This window comes from Oncorhynchus mykiss, chromosome 19 (assembly GCF_013265735.2).
Source record: "Oncorhynchus mykiss isolate Arlee chromosome 19, USDA_OmykA_1.1, whole genome shotgun sequence".
NCBI lineage: Eukaryota > Metazoa > Chordata > Actinopteri > Salmoniformes > Salmonidae > Oncorhynchus > Oncorhynchus mykiss.
Window position 1 is genome coordinate 19378735 of NC_048583.1, and position 13408 is coordinate 19392142.

Sequence of the window (13408 nt, forward strand, 5' to 3'; positions counted from 1 at the left end):
GGTTGTAGTGGGAGCAGCTGTGGTTGTAGTGGGAGCCACTGTGGTTGTAGTGGGAGCCTCAGTGGTTGTAGTTGGAGATGCTGTGGTCGTAGTGGGAGCTGATGTCGTTGTTATAACATCAGCTGTGGTTGTTGTGGAAGCAGATGGGGTTGTTGTGGGAGACGCTGTGGTTGTAGTGGGAGCCGCTGTGGTTGTTGTGGGAGCCACTGTGGTTGTAGTGGGAGCCGCAGTGGTTGTAGTGGGAGCCGCTGTGGTTGTAGTTGGAGCCGTTGTGGTAGGGCCAGCAGTGGATGTTGTCACCTCAGCTTTTGTTGTTGATATGGAAGCTGTTGTAGTGGGAGACACTGTGGTTGTATTTGGAGCCGCTGTGGTTGTTGTGGGAGTCGCTGTGGTTGTTGTGGGAGCCTCTGTGGGTGTTGTGAGGTAATATGTGGTTGTAGTGGGAGTCGCAGTGGTTGTTGAGGGAGTCGTTGTGGTTGTAATGGGAGCCACTGTGGTTGTAGTGGGAGCCTCTGTGGTTGTTGTGGGGTAAGCTGTGATTGTTGTGGGAGCCACTGTGGTTGTTGTGGGAGCCACTGTGGTTGTAGTTGTAGCTACTGTGGTTGTAATGGGAGTCGCTGTGGTTGTAGTGGGAGCCGTAGTGGTTGTAATGAGAGCCGCTGTGGTTGTTGTGGGAGCCGCTGTGGTTGTTGTGGGTGTCGCTGTGGTTGTTGTTTGAGCCTCTATGGTTGTTGTGGGAGCCGCTGTGGTTGTTGTGGGAGTCGCTGTGGTTGTTGTGGGAGCTTCTGTGGTTGTTGTGAGGTAAGCTGTGGTTGTTGTGGGAGCCGCGGTGGATATAGTGGGAGCCTCAGTGGTTGTACTGGGAGCCGCTGTGGTTGTTGTGGGAGCAGCTGTGGTTGTAGTGGGAGCCGCTGTGGTTGTAGTGGGAGCCGCAGTGGTTGTAGTGGGAGATTCTGTGGTTGTAGTGGGAGCCGCTGTGGTTGTAGTGGGAGCCTCTGTGGTTGTACTGGGAGCCGCTGTGGTTGTAGTGGGAGCAGCTGTGGTTGTAGTGGGAGCCGCTGTGGTTGTAGTGGGAGCCGCAGTGGTTGTAGTGGGAGATTCTGTGGTCGTAGTGGGAGCTGATGTCGTTGTTATAATATCAGCTGTGGTTGTAGTGGGAGTAGCAGTGGTTGTTGAGGGAGTCGTTGTGGTTGTAGTGGGAGCCACTGTGGTTGTAGTGGGAGCAGCTGTGGTAGTAGTGGGAGCCGCAGTGGTTGTAGTGGGAGCCTCAGTGGTTTTACTGGGAGATGCTGTGGTCATAGTGGGATCTGATGTCGTTGTTATAACATCAGCTGTGGTTGTTGTGGAAGCAGATGGGGTTGTTGTGGGAGACGCTGTGGTTGTAGTGGGAGCCACTGTGGTTGTTGTGGGAGCCACTGTGGTTGTAGTTGGAGCCGCAGTGGTTGTTGTGGGAGCCACTGTGGTTGTAGTGGGAGCCGGTGTGGTTGTTGTGGGAGCCACTGTAGTTGTTGTGGGAGCCGCAGTGGTTGTAGTGGGAGCCGCTGTGGTTGTAGTGGGAGCCGTTGTGGTAGGGCCAGCAGTGGATGTTGTCACCTCAGCTTTTGTTGTTAATATGGGAGCTGTTGTAGTGGGAGGCACTGTGGTTGTAGTGGGAGCCACAGTGGTTGTAGTGAGAGCCGCTGTGGTTGTAGTGGGAGCCGTTGTGGTAGGACCAGCAGTGGATGTTGTCACCTCAGCTTTTGTTGTTGATATGGGAGCTGTTGTAGTTGGAGACACTGTGGTTGTATTTGGAGCCGCTGTGGTTGTTGTGGGAGTCGCTGTGGTTGTACTGGGAGCCGCTGTGGTTGTAGTGGGAGCCGCTGCGGTTGTAGTGGGAGCCGCAGTGGTTGTAGTGGGAGATGCTGTGGTCCAGAGCGATGCTGTGGCCGCTGTGGTTGTAGTGGGAGCTGATGTCATTGTTATAACATCAGCTGTGGTTGTAGTGGGAGTCGCAGTGGTTGTAGTGGGAGCAGCTGTGGTTGTAGTGGGAGCCGCTGTGGTTGTAGTGGGAGCCTCAGTGGTTGTACTGGGAGCCGCTGTGGTTGTAGTGGGCGCTGCTGTGGTTGTAGTGGGAGCTGCTGTGGTTGTAGTGGGAGCCGCAGTGGTTGTAGTGGGAGATGCTGTGGTCGTAGTGGGAGCTGATGTCGTTGTTATAACATCAGCTGTGGTTGTAGTGGGAGCCGCTGTGGTTGTAGTGGGAGCCGCTGTGGTTGTAGTGGGAGCCGCTGTGGTTGTTGTGGGAGCCGCTGTAGTTGTTGTGGGAGTCGCTGTGGTTGTTGTGGGAGCCTCTGTGGTTGTAGTGTGAGTCGCAGTGGTTGTTGTGGGAGTCGCTGTGGTTGTTGTGGAAGCCTCTGTGGTTGCTGTGAGGTAAGCTGTGGTTGTAGTGGGAGTCGCAGTGGTTGTTGAGGGAGTCGTTGTGGTTGTAGTGGGAGCCGCTGTGGTTGTAGTTGGAGCAGCTGTGGTTGTTGTGGGAGCCGCTGTGGTTGTAGTGGGAGCCGCTGTGGTTGTAGTGGGAGCCACTGTGGTTGTAGTGGGAGCCGCAGTGGTTGTAGTGGGAGATGCTGGGGTCGTAGTGGGAGCTGATGTCGTTGTTATAACATCAGCTGTGGTTGTTGTGGAAGCAGATGGGGTTGTTGTGGGAGACTCTGTGGTTGTTGTGGGAGCCTCTGTGGGTGTTGTGAGGTAATATGTGGTTGTAGTGGGAGTCGCAGTGGTTGTTGAGGGAGTCGTTGTGGTTGTAGTGGGAGCCACTGTGGTTGTAGTGGGAGCCTCTGTGGTTGTTGTGGGGTAAGCTGTGGTTGTTGTGGGAGCCACTGTGGTTGTTGTGGGAGCCACTGTGGTTGTAGTTGTAGCTACTGTGGTTGTAATGGGAGTCGCTGTGGTTGTAGTGGGAGCCGTAGTGGTTGTAATGAGAGCCGCTGTGGTTGTTGTGGGAGCCGCTGTGGTTGTTGTGGGTGTCGCTGTGGTTGTTGTTTGAGCCTCTATGGTTGTTGTGGGAGACGCTGTGGTTGTTGTGGGAGCCACTGTGGTTGTAGTGGGAGCCGCAGTGGTTGTTGTGGGAGCCACTGTGGTTGTTGTGGGAGCTGCTGTGGTTGTTGTGGGAGCCACTGTGGTTGTAGTGGGAGTCGCAGTGGTTGTAGTGGGAGCCGCTGTGGTTGTAGTGGGAGCCGTTGTGGTAGGGCCAGCAGTGGATGTTGTCACCTCAGCTTTTGTTGTTGATATGGGAGCTGTTGAAGTGGGAGACACTGTGGTTGTTGTGGGAGCCGCAGTGGTTGTAGTAGGAGCCGCTGTGGTTGTAGTGGGAGCCGTTGTGGTAGGGCCAGCAGTGGATGTTGTCACCAAAGCTTTTGTTGTTGATATGGGAGCTGTTGTAGTGGGAGACACCGTGGTTGTATTTGGAGCCGCTGTGGTTGATGTGGGAGCCACTGTGGTTGTAGTGGGAGCCGCAGTGGTTGTAGTGGGAGATGCTGTGGTCGTAGTGGGAGCTGATGTCGTTGTTATAACATCAGCTGTGGTTGTTGTGGAAGCAGATGGGGTTGTTGTGGGAGCCTCAGTGGTTGTACTGGGAGCCGCTGTGGTTGTAGTGGGAGCAGCTGTGGTTGTAGTGGGAGACGCTGTGGTTGTAGTGGGAGCCGCAGTGGTTGTACTGGGAGATGCTGTGGTCATAGCTGGATCTGATGTCGTTGTTATAACATCAGCTGTGGTTGTTGTGGAAGCAGATGGGGTTGTTGTGGGAGACGCTGTGGTTGTAGTGGGAGCCACTGTGGTTGTTGTGGGAGCCACTGTGGTTGTAGTGGGAGCCGCTGTGGTTGTAGTGGGAGCCTCAGTGGTTGTACTGGGAGCCGCTGTGGTTGTAGTGGGAGCAGCTGTGGTTGTAGTGGGAGCCGCTGTGGTTGTAGTGGGAGCCGCAGTGGTTGTAGTGGGAGATGCTGTGGTCTTAGTGGGATCTGATGTCGTTGTTATAACATCAGCTGTGGTTGTTGTGGAAGCAGATGGGGTTGTTGTGGGAGACGCTGTGGTTGTTGTGGGAGCCACTGTGGTTGTAGTGGGAGCCGCAGTGGTTGTTGTGGGAGCCACTGTGGTTGTAGTGGGAGCTGCTGTGGTTGTTGTGGGAGCCACTGTGGTTGTAGTGGGAGTCGCAGTGGTTGTAGTGGGAGCCGCTGTGGTTGTAGTGGGAGCCGTTGTGGTAGGGCCAGCAGTGGATGTTGTCACCTCAGCTTTTGTTGTTGATATGGGAGCTGTTGTAGTGGGAGACACTGTGGTTGTAGTGGGAGCCGCAGTGGTTGTAGTGGGAGCCGCTGTGGTTGTAGTGGGAGCAGCAGTGGTTGTAGTGGGAGATGCTGTGGTCGTATTGGGAGCTGATGTCGTTGTCATAACATCAGCTGTGGTTGTAGTGGGAGCCGCTGTGGTTGTTGTGGGAGCCTCTGTGGTTGTAGTGGGAGTCGCAGTGGTTGTTGTGGGAGTCTCTGTGGTTGTTGTGGGAGCTTCTGTGGTTGCTGTGAGGTAAGCTGTGGTTGTTGTGGGAGCAGCTGTGGTTGTAGTGGGAGACACCGTGGTTGTATTTGGAGCCGCTGTGGTTGTTGTGGGAGCCGCTGTGGTTGTTGTGGGAGTCGCTGTGGTTGTTGTGGGAGCTTCTGTGGTTGTTGTGAGGTAAGCTGTGGTTGTTTTGGGAGCCGCAGTGGATATAGTGGGAGCCGCTGTGGTTGTGGTGGGAGCCGCTGTGGTTGTAGTGGGAGCAGCTGTGGTTGTAGTGGGAGCCGCTGTGGTTGTGGTGGGAGCCGCTGTGGTTGTAGTGGGAGCAGCTGTGGTTGTAGTGGGAGCCGCTGTGGTTGTAGTGGGAGCCGTTGTGATAGGGCCAGCAGTGGATGTTGTTACCTCAGCTTTTGTTGTTGATATGGTAGCTGTTGAAGTGGGAGACACTGTGGTTGTTGTGGGAGCCGCAGTGGTTGTAGTAGGAGCCGCTGTGGTTGTAGTGGGAGCCGTTGTGGTAGGGCCAGCAGTGGATGTTGTCACCAAAGCTTTTGTTGTTGATATGGGAGCTGTTGTAGTGGGAGACACCGTGGTTGTATTTGGAGCCGCTGTGGTTGATGTGGGAGCCACTGTGGTTGTAGTGGGAGCCGCAGTGGTTGTAGTGGGAGATGCTGTGGTCGTAGTGGGAGCTGATGTCGTTGTTATAACATCAGCTGTGGTTGTTGTGGAAGCAGATGGGGTTGTTGTGGGAGACGCTGTGGTTGTAGTGGGAGCCGAAGTGGTTGTTGTGGGAGCCACTGTGGTTGTAGTGGGAGCCGCAGTGGTTGTAGTGGGAGCTGCTGTGGTTGTAGTGGGAGCCGTTGTGGTAGGGCCAGCAGTGGATGTTGTCACCTCAGCTTTTGTTGTTGATATGGGAGCTGTTGTAGTGCGATACACTGCGGTTGTAGTGGGAGCCGCAGTGGTTGTAGTGGGAACCGTTGTGGTAGGGCCAGCAGTGAATGTTGTCACCTCAGCTTTTGTTGTTGATATGGGAGCTGTTGTAGTGGGAGACACTGTGGTTGTATTTGGAGCCGCTGTGGTTGTTGTGGGAGTCGCTGTGGCTGTTGTGGGAGCCTCTGTGGGTGTTGTGAGGTAAGCTGTGGTTGTAGTGGGAGTCGCAGTGGTTGTTGAGGGAGTCCTTGTGGTTGTAGTGGGAGCCACTGTGGTTGTAGTGGGAGCCTCTGTGGTTGTTGTGGGAGTCGCTCTGCTTGTTGTGGGAGCTTCTGTGGTTGTTGTGAGGTAAGCTGTGGTTGTTGTGGGAGCCGCGGTGGATATAGTGGGAGCCGCTGTGGTTGTAGTGGGAGCCGCTGTGGTTGTAGTGGGAGCAGCTGTGGTTGTAGTGGGGGCCGCTGTGGTTGTAGTGGGAGCCTCAGTGGTTGTACTGGGAGCCTCAGTGGTTGTACTGGGAGCAGCTGTGGTTGTAGTGGGAGCTGCTGTGGTTGTTGTGGGAGCCGCTGTGGTTGTTGTGGGAGCCTCTGTGGGTGTTGTGAGGTAAGCTGTGGTTGTAGTGGGAGTCGCAGTGGTTGTTGAGAGAGTCGTTGTGGTTGTAGTGGGAGCCACTGTGGTTGTAGTGGGAGCAGCTGTGGTTGTAGTGGGAGCCGCTGTGGCTGTAGTGGGAGCCTCAGTGGTTGTACTGGGAGCCGCTGTGGTTGTAGTGGGAGCAGCTGTGGTTGTAGTGGGAGCCGCTGTGGTTGTAGTGGGAGCAGCAGTGGTTGTAGTGGGAGATGCTGTGGTCGTAGTGGGAGCTGATGTCGTTGTCATAACATCAGCTGTGGTTGTAGTGGGAGCCGCTGTGGTTGTTGTGGGAGCCTCTGTGGTTGTAGTGGGAGTCGCAGTGCTTGTTGTGGGAGTCGCTGTGGTTGTTGTGGGAGCTTCTGTGGTTGCTGTGAGGTAAGCTGTGGTTGTTGTGGGAGCAGCTGTGGTTGTAGTGGGAGCCACTGTGGTTGTAGTGGGAGCAGCTGTGGTTGTAGTGGGAGCCGCTGTGGTTGTAGTGGGAGCCGCTGTGGTTGTAGTGGGAGCCTCAGTGGTTGTACTGGGAGCAGCTGTGGTTGTAGTGGGAGCTGCTGTGGTTGTTGTGGGAGCCGCTGTGGTTGTTGTGGGAGCCTCTGTGGGTGTTGTGAGGTAAGCTGTGGTTGTAGTGGGAGTCGCAGTGGTTGTTGAGAGAGTCGTTGTGGTTGTAGTGGGAGCCACTGTGGTTGTAGTGGGAGCAGCTGTGGTTGTAGTGGGAGCCGCTGTGGCTGTAGTGGGAGCCTCAGTGGTTGTACTGGGAGCCGCTGTGGTTGTAGTGGGAGCAGCTGTGGTTGTAGTGGGAGCCGCTGTGGTTGTAGTGTGAGCAGCAGTGGTTGTAGTGGGAGATGCTGTGGTCGTAGTGGGAGCTGATGTCGTTGTCATAACATCAGCTGTGGTTGTAGTGGGAGCCGCTGTGGTTGTTGTGGGAGCCTCTGTGGTTGTAGTGGGAGTCGCAGTGGTTGTTGTGGGAGTCTCTGTGGTTGTTGTGGGAGCTTCTGTGGTTGCTGTGAGGTAAGCTGTGGTTGTTGTGGGAGCAGCTGTGGTTGTAGTGGGAGCCACTGTGGTTGTAGTGGGAGCAGCTGTGGTTGTAGAGGGAGCCGCTGTGGTTGTAGTGGGAGCCGCTGTGGTTGTAGTGGGAGCCGCTGTGGTTGTAGTGGGAGCCGCTGTGGTTGTAGTGGGAGCCGCAGTGGTTGTAGTGGGAGATGCTGTGGTCGTAGTGGGAGCTGATGTCATTGTTATAACATCAGCTGTGGTTGTTTTGGAAGCAGATGGGGTTGTTGTGGGAGACGCTGTGGTTGTAGTTGGAGCCGCTGTGGTTGTTGTGGGAGCCACTGTGGTTGTAGTGGGAGCGGCAGTTGTTGTAGTGGGAGCCGCTGTGGTTGTAGTGGGAGCCGTTGTGGTAGGGCCAGCAGTGGATGTTGTCAACTCAGCTTTTGTTGTTGATATGGGAGCTGTTGTAGTGGGAGACACCGTGGTTGTATTTGGAGCCGCTGTGGTTGTTGTGGGAGCCGCTGTGGTTGTTGTGGGAGCATCTGTGGGTGTTGTGGGAGCAGCAGTGGTTGTAGTGGGAGCCTCAGTGGTTGTACTGGGAGCCTCAGTGGTTGTACTGGGAGCAGCTGTGGTTGTAGTGGGAGCTGCTGTGGTTGTTGTGGGAGCCGCTGTGGTTGTTGTGGGAGCCTCTGTGGGTTTTGTGAGGTAAGCTGTGGTTGTAGTGGGAGTCGCAGTGGTTGTTGAGAGAGTCGTTGTGGTTGTAGTGGGAGCCACTGTGGTTGTAGTGGGAGCAGCTGTGGTTGTAGTGGGAGCCGCTGTGGTTGTAGTGGGAGCCTCAGAGGTTGTACTGGGAGCCGCTGTGGTTGTAGTGGGAGCAGCTGTGGTTGTAGTGGGAGCTGCTGTGGTTGCTGTGGGAGCCGCTGTGGTTGTAGTGGGAGCCTCTGTGGGTGTTGTGAGGTAAGCTGTGGTTGTAGTGGGAGTCGCTGTGGTTGTTGAGAGAGTCGTTGTGGTTGTAGTGGGAGCCACTGTGGTTGTAGTGGGAGCAGCTGTGGTTGTAGTGGGAGCCGCTGTGGTTGTTGTGGGAGCCTCAGTGGTTGTACTGGGAGCCGCTGTGGTTGTAGTGGGAGCAGCTGTGGTTGTAGTGGGAGCCGCTGTGGTTGTAGTGGGAGCAGCAGTGGTTGTAGTGGGAGATGCTGTGGTCGTAGTGGGAGCTGATGTCGTTGTCATAACATCAGCTGTGGTTGTAGTGGGAGCCGCTGTGGTTGTTGTGGGAGCCTCTGTGGTTGTAGTGGGAGTCGCAGTGGTTGTTGTGTGAGTCTCTGTGGTTGTTGTGGGAGCTTCTGTGGTTGATGTGAGGTAAGCTGTGGTTGTTGTGGGAGCAGCTGTGGTTGTAGTGGGAGCCACAGTGGTTGTAGTGGGAGCAGCTGTGGTTGTAGAGGGAGCCGCTGTGGTTGTAGTGGGAGCAGCTGTGGTTGTAGTGTGAGCCGCTGTGGTTGTAGTGGGAGCCGCTGTGGTTGTAGTGGGAGCCGCTGTGGTTGTAGTGGGAGCCGCAGTGGTTGTAGTGGGAGATGCTGTGGTTGTAGTGGGAGCTGATGTCATTGTTATAACATCAGCTGTGGTTGTTTTGGAAGCAGATGGGGTTGTTGTGGGAGACGCTGTGGTTGTAGTTGGAGCCGCTGTGGTTGTTGTGGGAGCCACTGTGGTTGTAGTGGGAGCGGCAGTTGTTGTAGTGGGAGCCGCTGTGGTTGTAGTGGGAGCCGTTGTGGTAGGGCCAGCAGTGGATGTTGTCAACTCAGCTTTTGTTGTTGATATGGGAGCTGTTGTAGTGGGAGACACCGTGGTTGTATTTGGAGCCGCTGTGGTTGTTGTGGGAGCCGCTGTGGTTGTTGTGGGAGCATCTGTGGGTGTTGTGGGAGCAGCAGTGGTTGTAGTGGGAGCCTCAGTGGTTGTACTGGGAGCCTCAGTGGTTGTACTGGGAGCAGCTGTGGTTGTAGTGGGAGCTGCTGTGGTTGTTGTGGGAGCCGCTGTGGTTGTTGTGGGAGCCTCTGTGGGTTTTGTGAGGTAAGCTGTGGTTGTAGTGGGAGTCGCAGTGGTTGCTGAGAGAGTCGTAGTGGTTGTAGTGGGAGCCACTGTGGTTGTAGTGGGAGCAGCTGTGGTTGTAGTGGGAGCCGCTGTGGTTGTAGTGGGAGCCTCAGTGGTTGTACTGGGAGCCGCTGTGGTTGTAGTGGGAGCAGCTGTGGTTGTAGTGGGAGCTGCTGTGGTTGTTGTGGGAGCCGCTGTGGTTTTAGTGGGAGCCTCTGTGGGTGTTGTGAGGTAAGCTGTGGTTGTAGTGGGAGCCGCTGTGGTTGTAGTGGGAGCCGCAGTGGTTGTAGTGGGAGATGCTGTGGTCGTAGTGGGAGCTGATGTCATTGTTATAACATCAGCTGTGGTTGTTTTGGAAGCAGATGGGGTTGTTGTGGGAGACGCTGTGGTTGTAGTTGGAGCCGCTGTGGTTGTTGTGGGAGCCACTGTAGTTGTAGTGGGAGCGGCAGTTGTTGTAGTGGGAGCCGCTGTGGTTGTAGTGGGAGCCGTTGTGGTAGGGCCAGCAGTGGATGTTGTCAACTCAGCTTTTGTTGTTGATATGGGAGCTGTTGTAGTGGGAGACACCGTGGTTGTATTTGGAGCCGCTGTGGTTGTTGTGGGAGCCGCTGTGGTTGTTGTGGGAGCATCTGTGGGTGTTGTGGGAGCAGCAGTGGTTGTAGTGGGAGCCTCAGTGGTTGTACTGGGAGCCTCAGTGGTTGTACTGGGAGCAGCTGTGGTTGTAGTGGGAGCAGCTGTGGTTGTTGTGGGAAACGCTGTGGTTGTTGTGGGAGCCTCTGTGGGTTTTGTGAGGTAAGCTGTGGTTGTAGTGGGAGTCGCAGTGGTTGTTGAGAGAGTCGTTGTGGTTGTAGTGGGAGCCACTGTGGTTGTAGTGGGAGCAGCTGTGGTTGTAGTGGGAGCCGCTGTGGTTGTAGTGGGAGCCTCAGTGGTTGTAGTGGGAGCCGCTGTGGTTGTAGTGGGAGCAGCTGTGGTTGTAGTGGGAGCTGCTGTGGTTGTTGTGGGAGCCGCTGTGGTTGTAGTGGGAGCCTCTGTTGGTGTTGTGAGGTAAGCTGTGGTTGTAGTGGGAGTCGCAGTGGTTGTTGAGAGAGTCGTTGTGGTTGTAGTGGGAGCCACTGTGGTTGTAGTGGGAGCAGCTGTGGTTGTAGTGGGAGCCGCTGTGGTTGTAGTGGGAGCCTCAGTGGTTGTACTGGGAGCCGCTGTGGTTGTAGTGGGAGCAGCTGTGGTTGTAGTGGGAGCCGCTGTGGTTGTAGTGGGAGCAGCAGTGGTTGTAGTGGGAGATGCTGTGGTCGTAGTGGGAGCTGATGTCGTTGTCATAACATCAGCTGTGGTTGTAGTGGGAGCCGCTGTGGTTGTTGTGGGAGCCTCTGTGGTTGTAGAGGGAGTCGCAGTGGTTGTTGTGGGAGTCTCTGTGGTTGTTGTGGGATCTTCTGTGGTTGCTGTGAGGTAAGCTGTGGTTGTTGTGGGAGCAGCTGTGGTTGTAGTGGGAGCCACAGTGGTTGTAGTGGGAGCAGCTGTGGTTGTAGAGGGAGCCGCTGTGGTTGTAGTGGGAGCAGCTGTGGTTGTAGTGGGAGCCGCTGTGGTTGTAGTGGGAGCCGCTGTGGTTGTAGTGGGAGCCGCTGTGGTTGTAGTGGGAGCCGCAGTGGTTGTAGTGGGAGATGCTGTGGTCGTAGTGGGAGCTGATGTCATTGTTATAACATCAGCTGTGGTTGTTTTGGAAGCAGATGGGGTTGTTGTGGGAGACGCTGTGGTTGTAGTTGGAGCCGCTGTGGTTGTTGTGGGAGCCACTGTGGTTGTAGTGGGAGCGGCAGTTGTTGTAGTGGGAGCCGCTGTGGTTGTAGTGGGAGCCGTTGTGTTAGGGCCAGCAGTGGATGTTGTCAACTCAGCTTTTGTTGTTGATATGGGAGCTGTTGTAGTGGGAGACACCGTGGTTGTATTTGGAGCCGCTGTGGTTGTTGTGGGAGCCGCTGTGGTTGTTGTGGGAGCATCTGTGGGTGTTGTGGGAGCAGCAGTGGTTGTAGTGGGAGCCTCAGTGGTTGTACTGGGAGCCTCAGTGGTTGTACTGGGAGCAGCTGTGGTTGTAGTGGGAGCTGCTGTGGTTGTTGTGGGAGCCGCTGTGGTTGTTGTGGGAGCCTCTGTGGGTTTTGTGAGGTAAGCTGTGGTTGTAGTGGGAGTCGCAGTGGTTGCTGAGAGAGTCGTAGTGGTTGTAGTGGGAGCCACTGTGGTTGTAGTGGGAGCAGCTGTGGTTGTAGTGGGAGCCGCTGTGGTTGTAGTGGGAGCCTCAGTGGTTGTACTGGGAGCCGCTGTGGTTGTAGTGGGAGCAGCTGTGGTTGTAGTGGGAGCTGCTGTGGTTGTTGTGGGAGCCGCTGTGGTTGTAGTGGGAGCCTCTGTGGGTGTTGTGAGGTAAGCTGTGGTTGTAGTGGGAGCCGCTGTGGTTGTAGTGGGAGCCGCAGTGGTTGTAGTGGGAGATGCTGTGGTCGTAGTGGGAGCTGATGTCATTGTTATAACATCAGCTGTGGTTGTTTTGGAAGCAGATGGGGTTGTTGTGGGAGACGCTGTGGTTGTAGTTGGAGCCGCTGTGGTTGTTGTGGGAGCCACTGTAGTTGTAGTGGGAGCGGCAGTTGTTGTAGTGGGAGCCGCTGTGGTTGTAGTGGGAGCCGTTGTGGTAGGGCCAGCAGTGGATGTTGTCAACTCAGCTTTTGTTGTTGATATGGGAGCTGTTGTAGTGGGAGACACCGTGGTTGTATTTGGAGCCGCTGTGGTTGTTGTGGGAGCCGCTGTGGTTGTTGTGGGAGCATCTGTGGGTGTTGTGGGAGCAGCAGTGGTTGTAGTGGGAGCCTCAGTGGTTGTACTGGGAGCCTCAGTGGTTGTACTGGGAGCAGCTGTGGTTGTAGTGGGAGCAGCTGTGGTTGTTGTGGGAAACGCTGTGGTTGTTGTGGGAGCCTCTGTGGGTTTTGTGAGGTAAGCTGTGGTTGTAGTGGGAGTCGCAGTGGTTGTTGAGAGAGTCGTTGTGGTTGTAGTGGGAGCCACTGTGGTTGTAGTGGGAGCAGCTGTGGTTGTAGTGGGAGCCGCTGTGGTTGTAGTGGGAGCCTCAGTGGTTGTAGTGGGAGCCGCTGTGGTTGTAGTGGGAGCAGCTGTGGTTGTAGTGGGAGCTGCTGTGGTTGTTGTGGGAGCCGCTGTGGTTGTAGTGGGAGCCTCTGTGGGTGTTGTGAGGTAAGCTGTGGTTGTAGTGGGAGTCGCAGTGGTTGTTGAGAGAGTCGTTGTGGTTGTAGTGGGAGCCACTGTGGTTGTAGTGGGAGCAGCTGTGGTTGTAGTGGGAGCCGCTGTGGTTGTAGTGGGAGCCTCAGTGGTTGTACTGGGAGCCGCTGTGGTTGTAGTGGGAGCAGCTGTGGTTGTAGTGGGAGCCGCTGTGGTTGTAGTGGGAGCAGCAGTGGTTGTAGTGGGAGATGCTGTGGTCGTAGTGGGAGCTGATGTCGTTGTCATAACATCAGCTGTGGTTGTAGTGGGAGCCGCTGTGGTTGTTGTGGGAGCCTCTGTGGTTGTAGAGGGAGTCGCAGTGGTTGTTGTGGGAGTCTCTGTGGTTGTTGTGGGATCTTCTGTGGTTGCTGTGAGGTAAGCTGTGGTTGTTGTGGGAGCAGCTGTGGTTGTAGTGGGAGCCACAGTGGTTGTAGTGGGAGCAGCTGTGGTTGTAGAGGGAGCCGCTGTGGTTGTAGTGGGAGCAGCTGTGGTTGTAGTGGGAGCCGCTGTGGTTGTAGTGGGAGCCGCTGTGGTTGTAGTGGGAGCCGCTGTGGTTGTAGTGGGAGCCGCAGTGGTTGTAGTGGGAGATGCTGTGGTCGTAGTGGGAGCTGATGTCATTGTTATAACATCAGCTGTGGTTGTTTTGGAAGCAGATGGGGTTGTTGTGGGAGACGCTGTGGTTGTAGTTGGAGCCGCTGTGGTTGTTGTGGGAGCCACTGTGGTTGTAGTGGGAGCGGCAGTTGTTGTAGTGGGAGCCGCTGTGGTTGTAGTGGGAGCCGTTGTGTTAGGGCCAGCAGTGGATGTTGTCAACTCAGCTTTTGTTGTTGATATGGGAGCTTTTGTAGTGGGAGACACCGTGGTTGTATTTGGAGCCGCTGTGGTTGTTGTGGGAGCCGCTGTGGTTGTTGTGGGAGCATCTGTGGGTGTTGTGGGAGCAGCAGTGGTTGTAGTGGGAGCCGCAGTGGTTGTTGTGGGAGCCACTGTGGTTGTAGTGGGAGCCGCTGTGGTTGTTGTGGGAAATGTTGTTGTTGTGGGAGTCGTTGTGGTT